The sequence below is a fragment of the Haliaeetus albicilla genome, chromosome 3, assembly GCF_947461875.1.
Source record: "Haliaeetus albicilla chromosome 3, bHalAlb1.1, whole genome shotgun sequence".
Taxonomy (NCBI): domain Eukaryota; kingdom Metazoa; phylum Chordata; class Aves; order Accipitriformes; family Accipitridae; genus Haliaeetus; species Haliaeetus albicilla.
The window spans coordinates 46,329,488-46,348,879 of NC_091485.1; the positions used below are offsets into that span (position 1 = coordinate 46,329,488).

The 19,392-nt window shown below is 39.4% G+C and overlaps 1 long non-coding RNA gene across 1 annotated transcript in view; it reads left to right on the forward strand.

The window, feature by feature from the left end:
- LOC138684787 (uncharacterized) overlaps window positions 1-19,392 on the forward strand; it is a 63,660-nt gene that overhangs the window by 41,150 nt on the left and 3,118 nt on the right. The gene's annotated exons all lie outside the window — the stretch shown is intronic.

Below are 19,392 nucleotides of genomic sequence, written 5' to 3' on the forward strand. Positions count from 1 at the left end.
CTGATTTGGGACTTTAAAAAAAAGGGCTGTCAACTTAGTGAGAAATTGCTTATAGACAGAGAATTTGTTCTAAAGCAAATTGATATTTATTGATCATTCCTTTTACAGGAGGAAAAAAGACTTTGTGTAGAGACTTCACAAAAGGCCCTTCAACACGGGACCAGGTGAAGTAGCTGTGTTCCTCTCTGGAATATAAACTGATTTCGTCTTTCTTCTGCTTTACCTAAAACCAGTTTTTTTCTCCATGTGGTTTCATTTTCAGGGTTACAGCTTAATAGGAATTTGTGGCTGAGATTTACTCTGCTTCCAGTTTCCACTTTAGAAATAAATTATGTTATTGTCATTATGTAATGAACTGATCAGTTAATGAGCTCTTTAGCAGTTACTAAAAATATAAATTAAGACCTTGTAGAACTTACTAAAGGATATTAAAAGACCTGATTTAAAGGAAAGATTATTTTTGTTATTATCAACATTTCAAAACCCGGTCTGATACTTGATTGTAGATCTGAGTATCTAGAGAATGACAAAAAATTGTTTATCCCAGTGTTTTTTTTTCTTTAACTAAGGAAAAACATAATATAATGAAGGGTAATATAAATTAACATTGGCCCTGAAACTGGACATGAGGATTTTATTAATTTGGGATTGAGCCAAATAGGAACAGAGTATGCAGTCCTTGCTTTCTGACTTCCTTCACCTGGAGAAGTCTGCATTCAGAGTCATACATGAACAAAAGCTTCCCAAAGCTTCTTACAACCAAGTATATATACTAACACCTTTGAACAAATGGAATTTTAGATTCAGAAGGCTGGAGGTATATTGCGACTTGATCTTACATTAGGAAGATATTGGCTGATAACCTTCTATCCATTTCAAAGTCCTAGCTGTGATTGTATGAGGCAGCAATGTGCTGTAGTGGTGCTGAGTCAGCTGCATTCTGTGGAGATTGCAGACCTTTTATCACCTGCAAAAAGTTAATCTAGCAGTGTTTAAGGCCATAGGAGTCTTGCTTTTGTCTTGTCACCCTAGAAAACAGATCTGGGAAAGACCTGTTTGGTACTTAGTCCTTGGCAACACAGCTATGTGTTTTAGGTACTTGCTTGAAAATGTAGACCAAAGCGTTCCTTGTACTAACGTTAGCTGTGATGAGATCATTGGACATATTACTGGTAGTTTCATAATTTTTGCATAATCTATTCTGCCAATTTATATTATAACCAAATGACTGGTTGGGGGGCTGGAATTTAGAGAGTGATACTTTCCTTTTCTCTGTCCTTCTGCTACCCAGGACATGATTGGTTTCTTTCTGATTCCTTCTTGGCACCCGCACTTAAGATTATTCCTCTTCCCTTCATGTTGATATATGCTTTTTGTTTCTTCTTGACCTTCAGGAAAACTCTTTTAAGATGATTGAGCTTAAGGCAAACCGAGCGTGAGGATGTGTCCTGAATGAGCCGGAGGTGCTACCCAAAGGAGGGGGGAGAGGGGGAGGGGGAAGGGAGCCTAGCAGAAATGTTCAGTGTATTTCTTAATTTTCCTTTCACAAATTGTTTTTCAAATTGTCCAGAAGAAGACCAAATACTTTGGACAGGGAGTGCTACTTTATTCATTTCCATTTTTTGGAATAACTTTTGAGCGACCTCCATAGGCTGTTTTCTTCAGTTGTGTTTTTGCAATCTTTTCTCTTTGAAATCTTAAAGATAATTTCTTTACATAAAGAACTTAATTAATTCATATTGTATGATTATGTTTATCCACATTTGATCATATAGCCAGACATGCCTGCAGCAAAGTAACATTGGTGCTGGCAGAAAACAGGTAGTTAAGCAGGTAGGCTGTAAATATCTACAGTCATTGCTTGAAAGCTATCAATTATTTGTGTTCCCAAGTTTAGCTGTTACACTGAATATTTACCCTGGAAACTGAGAAATAGCAGCCAATCTAAGCAAGTCATTTGCTTTTCAGTATTAATTTAGCTTCTTGTGCCAGGCTCTGTAAATGTTTCCTCATATATCATTGTCATGGTGCCATACATTTGAAATGTCAAATTATGCAGTGTCTGGTGTCATAAGAATAATATTAGCAGCAGGGAGGGACAAAAAATACCATGCAGAGAATAAATACTTGTTTTCGGTAGCTTCCTTACCTGGTGTTGCAGTTCTACGGACAGAGTTATCTAAGGGTTGTTTGGATGTATAAAAGATACATCCTTTGAGTATTTTAGCCACACCCTGAGGAACCTTTTTCCTATACTGAAAACAAAGGGTTTGTGCATTTCAGCTGCAGTATTTCTTTCTTTCCCTAGGCTCTTGCATCCCAAGTGAACATGCCAGAAAGGGCAGATAAATGCCATTCTTTTTAGTAGTTATTTTCCAATTATTGTTAGTTCATAAGCCTTTTATGAGAAATTATAGTGCTAAAGCAAAGTAAGAGGCAAACTTTCAGATGACTATGTATTGTATGTAGGAGACAAGGGCTCTATTCTGCTTTCCTGCCCCCCATTTACCATCAGATTTATACCACACTAGCACAGCAACTGAATATTAAACAGGGGTTAATCTTTCTGGTTATCCACAATTTCTCACACTATTTGTAGAAATAATATAATTTACCACTGTGTTATTATTTTCCTAGTGGAGTAATACTGCTACAGAGGTTAGAGAAGTCAGGGCTGTGTAATAACCTATTTATAATAATAAGTGTAAGGTGATCTCATTATTATCCTCAAGAGGCTTCACAGAAGGAGGTCCATGTTATGTTGTGTTTTTTCATTCAGACCATGTATTTCTACAACCAAAGCAACAAGATTTTGCGCTGCCTGTCCCTGGAGCCAAGCAATGCCAACTTGCCTCCACCATCCCTGACCCCTTTTCACACCTCTTCCCGCTGTGCCAGTGGATTTAACAGGGACATACAGAGCTACTTATGTCAGCATCTCCTCTTATGGTGTGAACATTTCAGACTGGTGGGTAAGTCAAGAGGGCTGAAATCCAAATTTAGTGTCCTTGGGCTTGATCCATTTGCTCGTGCCTGAACATCTAGTGCTGAGCTATCCGAGGGGACCTCTCCAGCAGCCTATAGAAGGGAAAGGGTCTCAGAAAGTTCTTCTGAAATATATACCACCTCTGCAGGGATTTGTCAGATACTCTAGTCTGTCTCAAGTGGCACTAAGGTATTTAAATATGCATCACCACATCAGGCCCTAAATAATCAGTTTGCAAATTGGAAATGCATCTTCCATTTTCTGAATATCCAGTTCTATAGTAAAGCAATGAAGAGGCTGTGATGTTCCTGAAGGGAAAGCAATTGCCTGTCATGATGTCTAAATGCTCCATGCCATTGCTTAGGTCCAGGAAACAAACACACAGAAATTTTTTGGCATTTCAGCCAACTGCCTGTGTAGAGGTTCTGCCTGTGTAGAGCTGGGTTGAGGTGGAACTGGAACCTCCATCATTGTGGTGCTTCTATAACCTAAGCAGACCAGTAAGCCTCTCTAGGACACAGATCATCTTGGTATAATATTAAAATTAACCATAATGTGATAATTTAAGGTAAGATGAACTGGTGCCTGCAAATGCCTATCTGTTTTCGTTGTCTCTACAGGCAATTTAAATGACTTGCTTAAGCTACTCATCTGACTTGCAGATCACTTGCGTTAGTAAAAATGAATTCCTACTTTCAAAGAAAAAAGGGCTAGTTTGAGTCAGAGCCTTGACCCAGGCAGAGGTATCAGAACCCAAAATTTGCATTGAAGGTAAAATGTCCAAAGTACATATTTTTGATATAGACTTCATACATAAATCCCTTGCTAATCTGTTGTTAGAGTTACCTATTTCTTGAATCACCACCTTTAAAGTTCCTTCCCCATTTCTGGATGTTAATTGTGACAACTCTTATACAAGATAGTAGTTCATATTCAGATAATTCCTAGTACCTTTCCAATAGCCTGAAACCCACTGTCTGAGCTTTCCAAATAGCACAAAATGCTGGTTTTCGTGATTTAAATATGTGGCACATCTGTTTTCTATAGTCATGTGAAATTTAAGGCCTCCAATGCAGAAGACATCTGTGGGCTGCTGTACACAATTCAGAATGAATCGTGATGTGTTGTGGTTCCTATTTTTGGTGCCTTCGCTGGCCCCTAGTGTTTTATCTTGTGAGTAAATCATCTATTTTCTATAAAATTGTCTATTTCAAGCTATATGATTGTATTAAATTGTATCTAGTTCTCTGGATGTCCTTGAGAACTTATAAACGTACATTACTGCGTTACTCAGATTTGAAATATACAGATGTAAAAATACTACACAAACTTAACAGTACATATGTCTTGGTTTCATGTATGTTTGCCTATTAAAAAAAATTGTTGAGTATTTCTTGCTGATGATCTTTATTATTTGTCTTGATTCCAGTGTGGTTAGTCTCTCAGTGTTAAAAATCATGAGTCAAACTGGAAGTTGTGGAAATACGCTTTGGCTTCATGAAATGTGAAAAAGAAATAATGCATGTGTGTTCTCCTTCTGTATTCCATTTATAGTTGCATTATGGTCATGGTTTTTTAATCTGCCCATGACTAAAGAGATACTGATACGAAATAAGCAAGAGAAATCTGTGATATCAGTGAATCTCTGGACCTGAGACTATAAGAACAAGTCCAAGTGGCAAGAGTCCAAATAACGCTTCATCTGTTCTTAAAAACCTCTGAATGAAAGGATTTCTTAACTTCCCCAGCTGCCTCAGGACTTAGCTCTCCTTATAAACAGACAGATTTTCCCTAACCTTGCATAAATCTTCTTTTCTACTAGTGTTGCCAATTTCTTGTATACAGAGGGTACACAGAAAACAATTAATCACTGCCATGTTTATGCTCTCATTATGCCTCTTCTCTGTTTGAAAATAAGTCAGTCCCATTGCTCTATCTTCTCTCCTCATATATCGTGTTCATCAGTCTTGTTGATTTCTGCTGAACTTAATTTCCTAAATTGCCACCTCCATGTCTGATGAACTGCACCCACACCTGTACATCCCAGATTTGCATTTGCCTTTTTTGCATCGGCATTGCACAAATGGCTCCTGTGCAGTTTATAGCTTCCTGGTCCTCTTTTGCTGGGTTTTTTTTCTGCCAGTTGGTGTTGATGGTTGTGGTGGATGTGAGGTACCTCTGCTTTTTAGTCAGGAACAGGACAGGACTGTGTGGGCTGCTGTATGAGCAGAGCACACCAGGCAGCTCTGCCTCCAGGCAGACCCTGCCGCCTTCTCGAACCCCAGCGCTGCCATGCTCCCTAGAAAAGTGAGACGGTTCCTTGCTGTGCAGCGCTCATGACTTACTCAGCTCAGCTGAGACTCTGCCTCATGTCTACTACTTGAAGCTTAACTTCCTCATTGGCTGAATGGATTGTATTAAGCCTCCTTCTGTTTCCAGTAATTAACAATAGTTAGCTGAAAGAAGTACTTCTCGGGAGAATGTGTGCAGATGTGTGTTCCTCCTTGCAACAAGGAAACTGCTGCTGTTTTTCTCCAGCTATCAGAAGTTAGCACCTTCACCCTGTGCACGGCATGAAACTCTTGGAGTTGCTTTCTGCAACGTTCATTTTTGCCCTTGACATTTACAAAGCCTCAGTTAGCAAAAAAATCTCACATAGTCATTATATCCAGACTGTGGGTGTAAAGGATAGTCATAAGGATCAGTGAAAGCTTTGCCGTGGTGATCAATAGGGCCAGGATTCCACGTGGTGTATCGTAAAGTACGTTTTGTATTCACTGATTCTCCTTCCCCCTGTCTTAAGCAAACACTGACAAGGTATCTGGTGTCTCCAGGTGACAGGAAGCTGTTGGCAGAGTTACTTAAGTCACCCTGGGGAACCCGACTTTTTGAAAACCAGCTAATACGGTATTTCCTTTCAAGCCTGTGTTTCCTGTTTCCATCTTTAAATGCAAGTGTCTCATCTTCCTCTCTCCCCTTTCGCAGTCGTTAAATGAAAGTGAGAACTTGAATTTCTAACCTGGTTTAGCTACGGAGCTTTGCCTGGGACTTGCCAAGCGCAGCACGGTCACGGGCAGGGAGGTTGCGTCGACCGCCATAAGCGTTCGGCCCTCTGTGGCTTTTTAGGCTGGGAGGTAACAGTGCTGACTCTTCCCAGCACTGTTCACGCACGCTTATGGTCACAGACGCGTACGTGCCCTCGGCTTCTCGATTTTAGCCGCTTCGTGAGAACAAACGCTCGTCAAAAGCTGCGAGGAGAGCCGCATTTCCAGCCTTGTTCTTGGAGCGGCCGGAGCGCGGCTCGCCGCAGCTGGCTGTCCTGCAGGTGGCGACGCACTGCAAGGAGACGGCGCCGCAAGGAGGGACGCGGCAGCGCGAAGTTGAAACGAGCCTGCTTCACAAATGGGTGTCAAAATGCCTTCTTGCGCTCCTGACTGCTGCCCCCGTCTGCTTTTGCTAGCGCCGAGAATAAATCTGCGTCCTTCTGGAGACGAGTGCTAGAGTCGTTGTTGGGAGCGCTGTGTGTTTGCGCTTCGCTCTCCGGGCTCGGTTGGAAATGGGCGTTTATTTGTGATCGATCCCTATTCCCTCCCTTTTTCCATTTGTCATCTTTTCTCCCTTTGTTTGTGCGCCAGACAGAAGTCGTTGGTATAAAAGGGGAAGGCTGTAAAATAGCCGCAAGACAATTTATAGCTTCTGCTACCGTAGGTGCACCAGAGGGTTTCTTTCCTTGTGGTGTCCTTCCGGCTGGTTCTGGTGGGCACTTCGCTGCCAAAGCGTTCCAGCTGTTTTACTGCAAACGCAAACACCGACCACGTTTTCCAGTCTTGTTACCACAGTGCGTCATATTCGGATGTTCCCTTCACCATTCTCTTGGGGCTTATACTTATGTTTTCAGTACAGTAAGAATCTTCTGCAATGCCCTTTCTTTGTAAAATACGAGTATCTTCAGCTTCAAACACTGTCAATTTTTTTCTCACAGAAAATACTTTTCTAATTGAGCTACTTTTGCAGCTAATAGTGACATTTACAAAAGAGAAACTAGAGAAGCTGTAGCAGATCACTCACTGAAATCTAGCAATCTCTATCATAGTCTTCATTACTCTTCATGTAATTTTATTCTGTTCATGTTTGATTTGATTAGAAATATTTCCAGTGAAGCAGGCTGCAACGTTTGAAGTGCTTGATCTTCTTTAAGCCTTCTTCAGTGCTTAAGGAAATACAGAAAATGCTTGGATTTTTTCAGCCTGTATTGTTTTCTGCTGTTTTTGTCTGTGGATCTTAGAAACCTTAGTAAGGCAAGAAATGGTAGTGAGTATACACTGAGGTAATGGATATGCATGGCTCTTGTAGTACAAAGTCTCTAAAATGATGCCTTGTGCAATAACATTTGTGTACACAAATGAAGAGTCTACATGTGCAAAGTTATTATTTCCAAAGAAAAACAAATGCAAATAAGGCAGGTTTGCTACTATAAATGCTGTAATTTTCATGCCTGGGTGGAAAGCTATAAGTGTGACTTAAATTTTGCAGATATAAGTAGAAGGTTCAAACGTTTTCTGATGTAGCTGGCAACATTTCTGATTTATTGATTTCTATTTTCCTCCAAATGTATGTACACCCATTATTCCCATTATTGCCTTTAAAGTACCTAAAAAAAGGCTGCAATGTAAATTGTGCTGAGTTATTTTAAACAGTCTTATGTGATATTATACTTAGGATTGTGAACCCTGGAATTTGAGGCAACCTTCAAAATACATGGGTTTTGTAACATTTTATGTCTTTGCCTTTGTTTGTTTGCACAAAGCCTTGTTTGTTGACTTGTACTTTTGCAAAATGTCACATATTTTAGCCACTGTCAATTCCTTTGCTACATTTGGATCTGATGTGTGCTTTTTTTCAAGATCATATGAGGTGATTGATGAATTGACTTAACTATGTATCTCTTTTTCATATTTGTTTTTAGAGTAGCAGGAAGAAGTTCAAATTAATCATTAGTAGTCTATAAAGAATTTAACCAAATTACTCTTCATCATGCAGTGTATTTTTATCACCTGTACCAAAGGATATCTGTGGTGTCCTCCTCAGACATGGGTTTTTCTGCTCTCTTACCATAATTTATTGATCTGACAAATATGGTAAACGTTCTCAGCAGCGTTGAGGAAGGGCATTCAGCAAGGTTCACTCAATTTCGGATCCCTGATTTTACAACAGCAAAGTTCCACCTGAGAATTGCAGCTTTGCTGATTTATTATTTTATAGCACTGATTCTGTGACCCATTTCCACTGTTGTGATCTGTCTAGGATTCCCAGGTATTGCAGGGCACGCCATCTTGCAGTTTTACCATTGGAAAAAGAGGCGTGTAAAGATGAGCAACTGCGTTCAACCCTGAGTTTCATGGGTCTTTGCCCTGGGGCAAGGCATTGAACATTGAACGAGGAGGTTACTGCGTTGCAAGGAGCTGAGTATTTCTCATCCTTGGGAGGCACCAAGTGTCCAATAATGATGTGCAAAGACAGCAAGGAGTTGGGAAGCTCAGGAGATCCCTTTGATTCAGTGCTCTGGCCAAAGCCAGAAATAATAAAATGTGGCACCAGACTGATGGTATTTAGCTGTAGTGGTACCCTCAGAAATGGTGGTGGTGCAAACCAGACTGCTGTTTTCTGGTGGCATCCATTAGGGCGCAATAGCCCAAACCAGCAATTTTGGCATCCTTTTTTCCCATTCATTTCCCATTCAGTTGTATTATTATTATTATTATTATTATTGCTATTTATTATTAATACTAATTTGATGCTGCTGCTGCCAGATTTCCTTTGAACTTTTTCTCTACTTTTCTCACTCCCCTTGCTGAATTAAGCTATATTTGGAACTCTTCTAATGGAGTATTTCTACCATCTGCTCTCTGCAGCAATTATTCAAATTATTTGCAACCCTCTGTGCCAGCAGGGGTGAATCTAGCACAGTCCTTTAAAGTTACAGATTTCCTGACTGACATATTTTTACCCTGGAATATGCCACAACTGGTACAGATCTGTAATTCTCTGGGGTTGGGTGGCGGTGGAGGGTTATGCTTACATTTCCAATTATTTCAGTGTCTGACTCGAAGGAAACTAATGTCTCTTTTACTGGACAAATCAAGAGAAAGATGGTACTTTTTTTTTTTTTTTGGTCCCTGTTTGCTGGTTTTGAAGGTTCTCCTTCCTTTACAATCTCAGCCTGTGCTAGAATCCTCCAAATCCTGAATGCTCTAATTTGTTCACAGCACTGAACACAGCACATCACATGCCTGCACTGGCTATTCTATCTGCCATTGAGAATATAGGTCCCTCTCTGTTTTGCTATAATTAAGGTATTGCAGTAGTCTGTCCTATGTTTTTCCTACCTCTTGTGATATTCACCTGCTATAAAAGGAATGATTTTCCTACTTCATGTCCTGTATCACTTCTTCCTAGTAAATCAGGGCTGGTTTTGAAATGTAAACCCAAAGTCAAGGTATCAGTGGATCTGCATAAACACTTCATAGCCTTTATTTCTGGGAGGAATTAAAATGAAGGCAGGGAAAGTAATGTGCATGTTACTGTAAAAAGAAGAATCTTAAACTGCATTAGAAAATGTCAGAATATTATGAAGAGATAAGTAAACACCCTCTATGCTGATGGGCATAAATGTCAGCTGAGAATTATAGGCAGTTCTGGTCCATTTGTGACCTCCTCAATTAAGGAGATTTTCAGAACAGTATCAAAGTAACTCCACAGCCAGCAGGAATCTTTTCAGCTTTCAGCGAGTATTTATTCATTTTGTAGACATACATACTTGAACTGTAACATGAGAGGAGCGTGCAGCCTCCATCCCATCCTGTGTTTTCAAAGCCATGTGGGAGCCACTGACCATGCTTGTGTTATGGGCAGCAATTTCTCCCAGCATTTAAGACTGATAATCTCTTGGTTTGGGCACTAAAATAATACAATCTAGTACAATCTCCAGGCCCCATGGATGGAGATAATGATGAAAGGTTTTAAAACATATGGCTCTGAACCTTTGTTTAGAAATATATGAAGATTTCCGAGAATTTCCAAATAAGTTACTCATTGCTATAGTTACAGAAATATAAAGCACAGTCAGCAAAGGAAAGGTCTTTAGTGTGGTGCTTTCCTGAGTACCACAGCTGATTTCTAGGAAAGTTCCTGTTTTGCAGCTATTAGTAAGTTCTGCCCATACTGTCCTTCATCCTCGACCGGTTGCTTTTTCTCCAAAGGTTGCTGTCAGAGTTTTCATGAAGCTGCCAACATCCTTTCTGCTTTACTCTATACCATGTACTATAAGAGGGGCTGTGGGTCACCATCATTGCTCTTCCTTTTCATATGGCTATTATTTGTTATAATTTTAAAGCAATATTTTTTTATTACTATGAACCTCGCTTTGTCTATCTTAAAGAATTGTGACCTCTTGGATATTGTGCAATGCTACACATATATGGATAAAATGTCTGTCATAATTGCCAGGAGTGCACAAGTGATACCATTGCTGCTTTGATAGTCATTCCGACTGCAGGCAAGTTTTGTGTTACTTGCTGGGCTGATAACCTCCTATTCTGCACGTTGCCTCGCTTCTGAGGAACTCAGCTGCTTTTTGGACATTTGGACTTCTGTAGAGTTAAAACATGTTTAGGCATCATCATCAAAGAGTTAGGTGACCAAGAGAGGTGGGGATTGGCATCATAAGGAGGTCTTAATCCCCAGAACAGAAAGCCAGGCTGAAGCTACATGGAAGTAGCAAGAGCTCTTGCTTTTTAGTACAAGGTTGGCTTTAGCAAAGGTGTTACATAGGTAAGTTCAAAAAGCTGGTAATTCACATTTGTGTATTTGTATCTTCTGAGACACCCATTGCAAATCTTCTTCTGGGAAGACCACTGTTGTGGTTTAACCCCAGCCAGCAACTAAGCACCACGCAGCCGCTCACTCCCCCCCCCCCCCCCCCCCCCCCGTGGGATGGGGGAGAAAATCGGGAAAAACAGAAGTAAAACTCATGGGTTGAGATAAGAACGGTTTAATAGAATATAAATAGAAGAAACTACTACTAATAATGATAAGACTAATAAAGTGACAGCAGTAATGATAAAAGGATTGGAATATACAAATGATACACAGTGCAATTGCTCACCTCCCTGCTGATTGATGCCCAGTTAGTCCCAGAGTGGCGATTCCCCCAGCCCTGTCTCCCCCCAGTTCCTATACTAGATGTACATCCCATGGTATGGAATACCCGGTTGGCCACTTTGGGTCAGCTGCCCTGGCTCTGTCCTGTGCCAACTTCTTGTGCCCCTCCAGCTTTCTCGCTGGCTGGGCATGAGAAGCTGAAAAATCCTTGACTAAACACTACTTAGCAACAACTGAAAACATCAGTGTGTTATCAACATTCTTCGCATACTGAACTCAAAACACAGCACTGTACTAGCTACTAGGTAGACAGTTAACTCTATCCCAGCTGAAACCAGGACAACCACCTGCTAGCTAGTGAAGGAGTATGAGCTCTGACTCCATCTTCAATCAGTACTTGGCCTATAGGCTGAGGCTATGATCAAGGCTTCCAATTACTGCCCATGAGACCACTAACAAATTTGGGAGCTGGGAGTGCAGTTCTGAAAGTAATAAAAAGTGATTCAAACCAAAGAAAAATACAGGAAAGAGAGGAAGCTAAGGCTCAGCATAATTGGGACAGCTACTATGGCTTATGGAAGTTTTTAGGTTAGGTGATCTAATGGTAAATTTTATGAATCTCTGAATAAAATGTCTCCCTAAAGAAGTTCATTGCTGTATGGAATTGCCTGTACCCATATAATAAAGTGAAAATGTTTCCATCTGAGAATATTGGTAAAAATCATTGTCTTTACAGTCCCTACCAAAACATTTAAAACAAGGTCACTGCCCACTGGAGTTTTCCTGAGAGGAGCACTAAACTCAGTATGTGTGAATGCAGAGTTTGGCTCAGGGTTCAGCTTCAACTAGAGCTGTGTAACAAACAATTTTCTTATTGCACAAAATTTTCTGAGTTTATTTTATAATGTTTTCCACCACACATCAGGGTGAGTCAGAGACTTTTTAAAGTGGTTCAGGGGAAACAAAAAAGAAATTCCACAGTTTATTAAATAGCTTGCTGATCAGGAGAATTATGTGAGAGAGCAAAGATTCAGTTTCCGTCATGATGTGAAATAGCAGCTAACTCTGGGCTTCAGACAGCCCAAATGAGTGATTGGTTATTTGTAGTTCAAATGTCCATTGTCTCCTTATTTTCTATTTTTAGCAGAAATTTAGTGCTGAAGCAGAGAAGCCTTCCTAATTATTTTTTTCCTGCAGCTTCTGTATTCTCACAGAAATCTTTGATCAAACAACAAAAATACATCTCTACCTTTTTTTCTATGGTGTACATTTACAGTATATTTTTTTCCCTTTTCATTTCTCTTTTGTACCTCCTCCCTTGTACTTTCCAGGTTTCTCCTTTCATGATCTGAAAATGCTGCTGAATAAAGATGAGCCAATAGTTAGTCCAATCCCAGACGGTCTTTTGTTCAGGTAATTACTCGGAACCGCAGCAGCTCTTAAGTGCCCTGACTTCCCTGACTGAGATTGACTGATTGAATGATTAGGCAAGGCAGACATTTATAGCCACCCTGGTAAGAAGAAAGGAAAAATTTAGACTCATTTAAATAAGGTTTTTTTCTTTTGCTCTCCCCCCACTGTATCGAGGATGCATCCTGGATGCTATCCAAAGTTATATATTAAGGTCGGAGCCAAGCTCGTTTGGTTGGAGCAGAGGCGAGCATCCCTCCACCCACTGCTGAATGGCACTGGAGCTGTGCTGGTATCGGTATGACACCCTGCAGGAGGGCTCACTTCTTAAAGAAGAAATTCTACCAAGTTTCTCAGAGAACATAATGCAATTCTCCTTACAATAAGCCAGTGATTTAGATTTATACCTGATTTATTTGCCTTGGTTTCTCACTTGCTAAAGACATTTGCTGGTATATACCAGATGACACAAACCATTTAAAACAAATGGAATTGGCTTTGAAACCTTTATCCCCACCTTATCAGTATGGCCACAGCAGATTCTCAGTAAGTAATAGTGACATTTTGCAAAACAAGCAACATAACCTCATTTCTATATGGAAACAAATAAACTCATTGTAATCCCTGCTAAAATATATTTAATGATTCATATAAAATGTTACCAGCCTATATCTAAGAGACATATTCATGAGCAAATACATAAAATCATATCCATAAACATGAAAAAATATCCCAGGGCTCACTGATGAATCAGAGTAAATGTATTTACAATATTGCCAGCAGTGTTTTCCTAAAAGAAAATCTTGTTAATGAAGCACTGAGTGATGGAGAAACAATGCTATGTGTTGGCCTTTTTTTTTAAAGATCAGAATCTATAAAACGACTGGCATCTTTACGTAGCCTGGAATGGCTACTGTTAGAGCATTTAATGTAAATTGCGATATCATAGTGTCTCCTGAGTTATAGTCAGTGTTACAGCTGTACAGTTCCAGGATCAAACACAGCGTAGATGTTTATCCCCAGTGCAGACCAGTAGCAGAGCTCTTTTCCTCTATGGGGCTCACACTATACATCAGCTATATTAATTTATGCTTGCGAGGTGAAGCCAAAGCTCCCCCCCTTTTCTTGCCTTTGGACCTTATGTGTGTGAGCAAGAGAGCAAAGAAGAACGATGCTTAGAGGTAGCTGCTTTCTCTCATGGCTTCCATGGGGACCTTGGGGCGAGCAGCCTGCAAAATTCACCATCACTCGCAATTCACAGTGTGAGAGGTACCATTTGTGCCCTTTCTAGCATGGCTGTTCACCAGCTAGAAGAAACCCTTTGTGTTGTCAGTCTGGAGACATTTTGGCTTAAGAAGTCACAGAGAGAAAAAAATGCAGTATAGTTTCAGTACAAAGCTTTTGATATCTAACCGGTTAATCATTCGGCTCTGACATAAATAAGATCAGTCCTAAGGTTTTTAAAACTGAAACATTATAATTTAATCTCTGGTCCTCAGAATACTAATATCTATGAAGCATATTCCCTTTAAATTAGTAAACTGTTCGGTAATGACCTTGATGTACAAACAAACAGGCAAACATTCAGAATAAAATATTGAAAAGATGGAAAGATAAAGAACACAGAAGACAAAAGTTCTAAGATTTATGTACTCAGGTGATTCTATTATCTGTTTCAAGAGTAACCCAGCTTGATTTATAATTTCTATTAAAAAACCCAAAACACTGTCTGGACTGTATCTAATCAAGTGAACATCCCTAAACCTTTGTTTTATGTCATTCTAAGAAAAATGGTACATGTTTACCCACGTACTTCACCATCCAGTCTTTGCTCAAAACACAGCTTTAGCTGCAATAACAGGGAGGAAATCAACTTTTCTTGAATCCTTAATTTCCCGTGGAATTAAATGCCTCTTTCTCTTGAGAAGAATATTTCAGCTTGCAGGTTGGATAATCCCTTCACTTTTCACTCTTTAACTGTGTAAAAAAAAATGCATACATTACTAATCTTCATTTACTTCTGCAACTTTGTCCTTTAAGCCCTATGCAAAGCACATCTGTTCTCTAACAGCAGATCACAATAAGGTTTTTACTCAAGGTAAAGGTGGGGTAAAAAGCAGCTCTGTTGAGATTTGTATCTGGGAAATATATCTCAAATTACACTTTCAAAATCAGTTCACTAAGAACCCATAGTCTAACTGTGCTGCACTTTGATAATATATATATTAATATAAAAATAAATTGTTTGCCACTAGGTATATTTTGAAAATATTTTCACCAGATATTCTCTAGAAACAATAGAGTAAATTCCAAGGGCTAATCCAACATCCCTGTTTGTTAGAATATTATCTTACTCTATGAACAAACCTTAAGTAGGGCTAAATATGCAGTATCTTTGCTTCCAAAGAGTGGGGAAGTTAACATGCAGGAACGAATGATATGATTTTTTTTGAGATTTGGTCCAAGGTCTTCATTATCTAAAAAAAGTTGCAGTTGTCTGAATATGTGAAGGTCTCTGCTTTGCCAGCTAAATGTTGCAGATCCCTCCATAATAGTTCTTACTCCTTCTTTAAACCAGTGCTTTTTCCTTAATCCAAATAAAGCGTTAAAGACTACATGGAATAACTGAGTTTGAAGGAAAAGTTGAAATCAACTAACTTTGGGCCAAAAATATTGATTGGGTTCTATAAGAAAGGTTCAGAGGCATCCCTGTTTTCTGAACATGTTACCTGTTGTACATCTAGAGGTCTGGAGAGAAATGTGCAGGTAGTCCCTATGTCTGCTGGAATGTTGTTAAATTCATTATATGAATCTACCCTGGTCTTGGAAAAGGAAAATATCTACCAGGCTCAAATTACTAATGGAATAAATAAAGCAGAGATGGGGGACTAGGTAGGATATTTTACTCACATGATGTGTCCTTTGCAGGAATGAAGCAGGATTCATATTCTTATAGTGCTATTTAAAGCTGAAAGCCTGTTTTTTCAATTAGACGTGTGTATCTGCATTTGCAGTGTGCCGCTGGCAAGGTAAATGGGATCAGCAGTAAGCGTTACTGAAAGCTGCAGCTGGCTGACAGTTGCAATTTTACAAAACTCCCTTTTTTCCCCCTCAGAGTCTATGCAGATATGAGTTTCAGCAATACTTGCCTCCAGCCTCTTTCAACTTTCTTTTTAATTAAAAAGCTTAATTGGGAGTAATAAAAATTCCAATTAAGCTTTTTAAATAAAACCCAAAAGCTCAAAGTGGCTGCAGTTGCAGATAACTGCTACTGCAACCCATGACTAGCAATTCTATTTGAAGAAGGCTTTTGTTTCACTATAATAAATATTGTGGTTTATGATGGCACCTCCACATCTTTCGAAAGTACTGTACCTTTAAGTCTCACAGAGCTATCATTCGCATGTGACATAGGGGCGTCCTTGTGAATTTTCCTAAGTGCAGCACAGGGTCTCAAGTCTCCATAGGCTGCTGTGCACATATGCCCCTCAGCATCATGCCACATGTTATATCTGTAAGCAGAAATAACAGCAGTAACAAGTTCTGATCAACCAATTTCCCTGTGAATTCATGTGATTGTGTAAGTGAAAACAGAAAGCACCAAACTCCAAAGGGTTTCTCCAGCCAAACACCGTCATCCATTGTGTGTAATTATTTAGGCCAGCTTGGTGGTTTAATTATATGTAACAGTTTATGCTCTTTAGATGTGTGGCTTTTCTTCCTCAGAAAGGCCAATGAGAAAATGTATGAATTCGATCTTGTACATCATGAAATGTGACTTCAGGGGTCATCCATAGATGTAATCAAGGAGAATTGTAAAAGACATGAAAGTACCTGATACTATTAATGTTCTGTAGGTGAATCACTGAAACTTTTACTGTTCTGTTTTTGGTGCAGAACTTCATAGAAGGTAGCAGTTGTTTCCAGTGGTATGTCAGCTGCATGAATGGGGCATGACTGTGGTTAAAGCAGAGTGAATTTAAAATTTGCTCCATTCTTAATGGATTTCCTTTGCCCAGTTCAACCTAGCATTCACTTCTGTATGGCAGGAAGTACCTATAGATCTAGAGAAGTCATTAAATTGCAATAAACCGAAAAGAAAATAAAGCAGTAGCTGGTGAGGTTGAAGTTGTTAAAAAGGGAGAAAGAGCTAACTGGTGCTTACTGGTGCTGCACTGCAGCTCCGAGAGAAATAAAGCCTGGACCGTCACTGAACGATGCTGCTGGCCCAGCTATGCTTCATTCTCAGCTCTGAGGGCATGTGCAGAGAGACGGCAATAGCACCTCAGGCAGGAAGAAAAGAAGTCTTGCTGTTACCTGCATTCATTGCAAATTCTAGGTGACTCTGTTTCACTCAGCATAACCTACAAACAGGGACCTGGTCTGGTAGAAGTAGTGGCACTCAGTTCAGGAGCCTGAAGTAGCAAAAGGAGGAGGAAATTTATCTTTATGTGGCTATCTGACTCTTTCCAGGGAATGCTCTGTGATGGTTCATGAAATACTTAAAGGATCTCTGGAGTGAAGAAATCATCCTGCATTGTCAGGGGAGGTAGGCCAAGCAGTTTAACCGGAGTTTTAATTTCTGTTTAACTGTATTCTTCTGTGAAAATAGCAGATTGAGTTGACCTTACTCTGAAATGCGGTCCCAGACAAATCCCATTGCTTAGTGCTTGACTGTCCACTTTTTCCACCTTTTAATTCAGTTCAAAGTTGGGATGTTTCATGATGCTGACTATGCCTGAAATTCCCAGGATTGTTTCCTCCACAGCTTCATAGGGGTTTTCTTTTTTTTTTTTTCATTTATTATTGACTGATTCCTAGCTCTTCTTCTTTTGAAAGCCTACTTGCATTGGCTCCAGATACCACTGGCATTAGCTTCACAGGCTTTTCTCATCAGCTTGATGGACCCAGGTGGCCTTGTCTTTCACTGCTGTTGTTGCTTTCATTTTCTCAGCCATCTGTTTCTGACAAGAATGAATTACAGCCCTGGTTTCCAGGAAGTACATTGATAGTTGTAGCTCAAATGATTACAGAAAAAAAACCCCCAAAACAACAGGATGGCTTGAAAAGCAAAATATTCATATAGAAAACATAAATGCATGTAAACACTCAAAGGACTGTCAAGAAAATAAAAATGCTAATCTTCTGCTCAGCTAGTATTTAATTTATTAACAATGTTGAACTTAGTTAAATGATGAATAGAGTTGGTTAGAGAATGGCTATATTACAACATAAAATATATTTTTTCTCCCCAAATTAAAACCTTAGTATAAAGAATTAAACCAATTTTTTTGTACTTCTTCCCCCCAAATTTTGAAAACAAGAAATATTTTGTCCAAGAACTCAAAACCCCTTGGCTGTCATTAGAAGGGATCACCCAGCCTGTTTCACTGGACAATTTTCCTCCAACCCAGTGGTCTAGTAGAGTAATAATGTGGTAGTGTAAACTAAATAATGTGCTTCTGACAGATATAATGCCCTGTGTCACCAAGTTGCATTTCTGTCCAGCAAACATGCATTTGCCATAGGTCAAGGGAATTGAGAGAGACATTGTAGGTCGGGCTAGTCCTCACTTCCTCTCAGTCCAGGTTTTATCTGCTGGATCAGGGCTCTAACAGCTGTGTTCAAGGAGAATTGGCAGCTTGAATTACAGGAAGGTAGGAAAGATTATGTTTCAAATATAGAGCTTTCTTGGTTTTTTTCTGAGCTTTCTTTGAAAGCATTTTCTGGAATAAATCACAATATCTAATAACCCAGTGAGGCTTTTTAAGTGGAGTTTTAAGAGTGTACCAAGGTCTTATTGAATCATGTTATCTACCATTTCAAATCCTCTTGAAGTTAGTTACAAAGAATAATAGCTATATGTTCAGTCTGAAGAGTCTGAAGATTTTACTGACTTTGGATTAACAGAAAGATTTCTGACTATCAGTGTTTAAGCTTCACCTCTCTGTCAGTCATTCCTGACAAGGCCAGAATAAGGTACTAATGGCAGTGACTTTAGAGAGGGTGGTTTTTCATTAGTTTAAGCGGAATGTCAATTAAAAAGGAATTGAGATAAAGAACCAGCAACTAAATTAAGTTTACACTTCTTCACGGATGATAAGAAAAATCCATTTACAGGTTCTATTTCAGACTGAATATACTTCCTAAGGTAAAGGCCTCTTATATTATAGCTTTAAAAGTCTACTGACAATTTCTGAAAAGATTTAATAACTATTGTGTCAGAAATGTGGAAGAATTTTTTAACCACTGGAAATAATTATTTCTTACCTAAAATGAATATACTAAAATTAATTTAAATTTAATTTCACACATTTTATTACGGAATGTTATCATCTACCATCACTTCTTCTCCTCCTGTCTGACTATTATTTGCATTCTCTAAGAACTGACAAAGCCCATTTAAAATAGGAAGAGAAATCTATCTTTCTGTGATCTCTGGATGGGGGAGGACAGCCTGGGGCTGATTTCTAGCTAAGGAGTGTGGGACACTATGAAAGACTGTGTGTGCTATTTTTTACTATTTCTGTGGTCCTTTTGCAAGATTTTGAGCAACTTAGTAGGAGTTATGAACTCAGAATTTAGCAGACTGCACAGAAGTGGGGCAGCATTGGGCTTTGGTCGGGCTTAAGGCAAAAGAGGCTTCTACAGGGACTCCCCCTTCTTTATATCCTTGTTACTCCTTTGGACAACACTGGTCTTCAGGGTTCAGATGAAAATTATTGTTTCAGGCAGACTCACATAGGTATTTATTACCCTGGACTCACATATATTTTTTTTGCCTTCATGCAGGCTAGAAATGTTTTCTCTTATGGAAACGGAGACTGATTTCATGT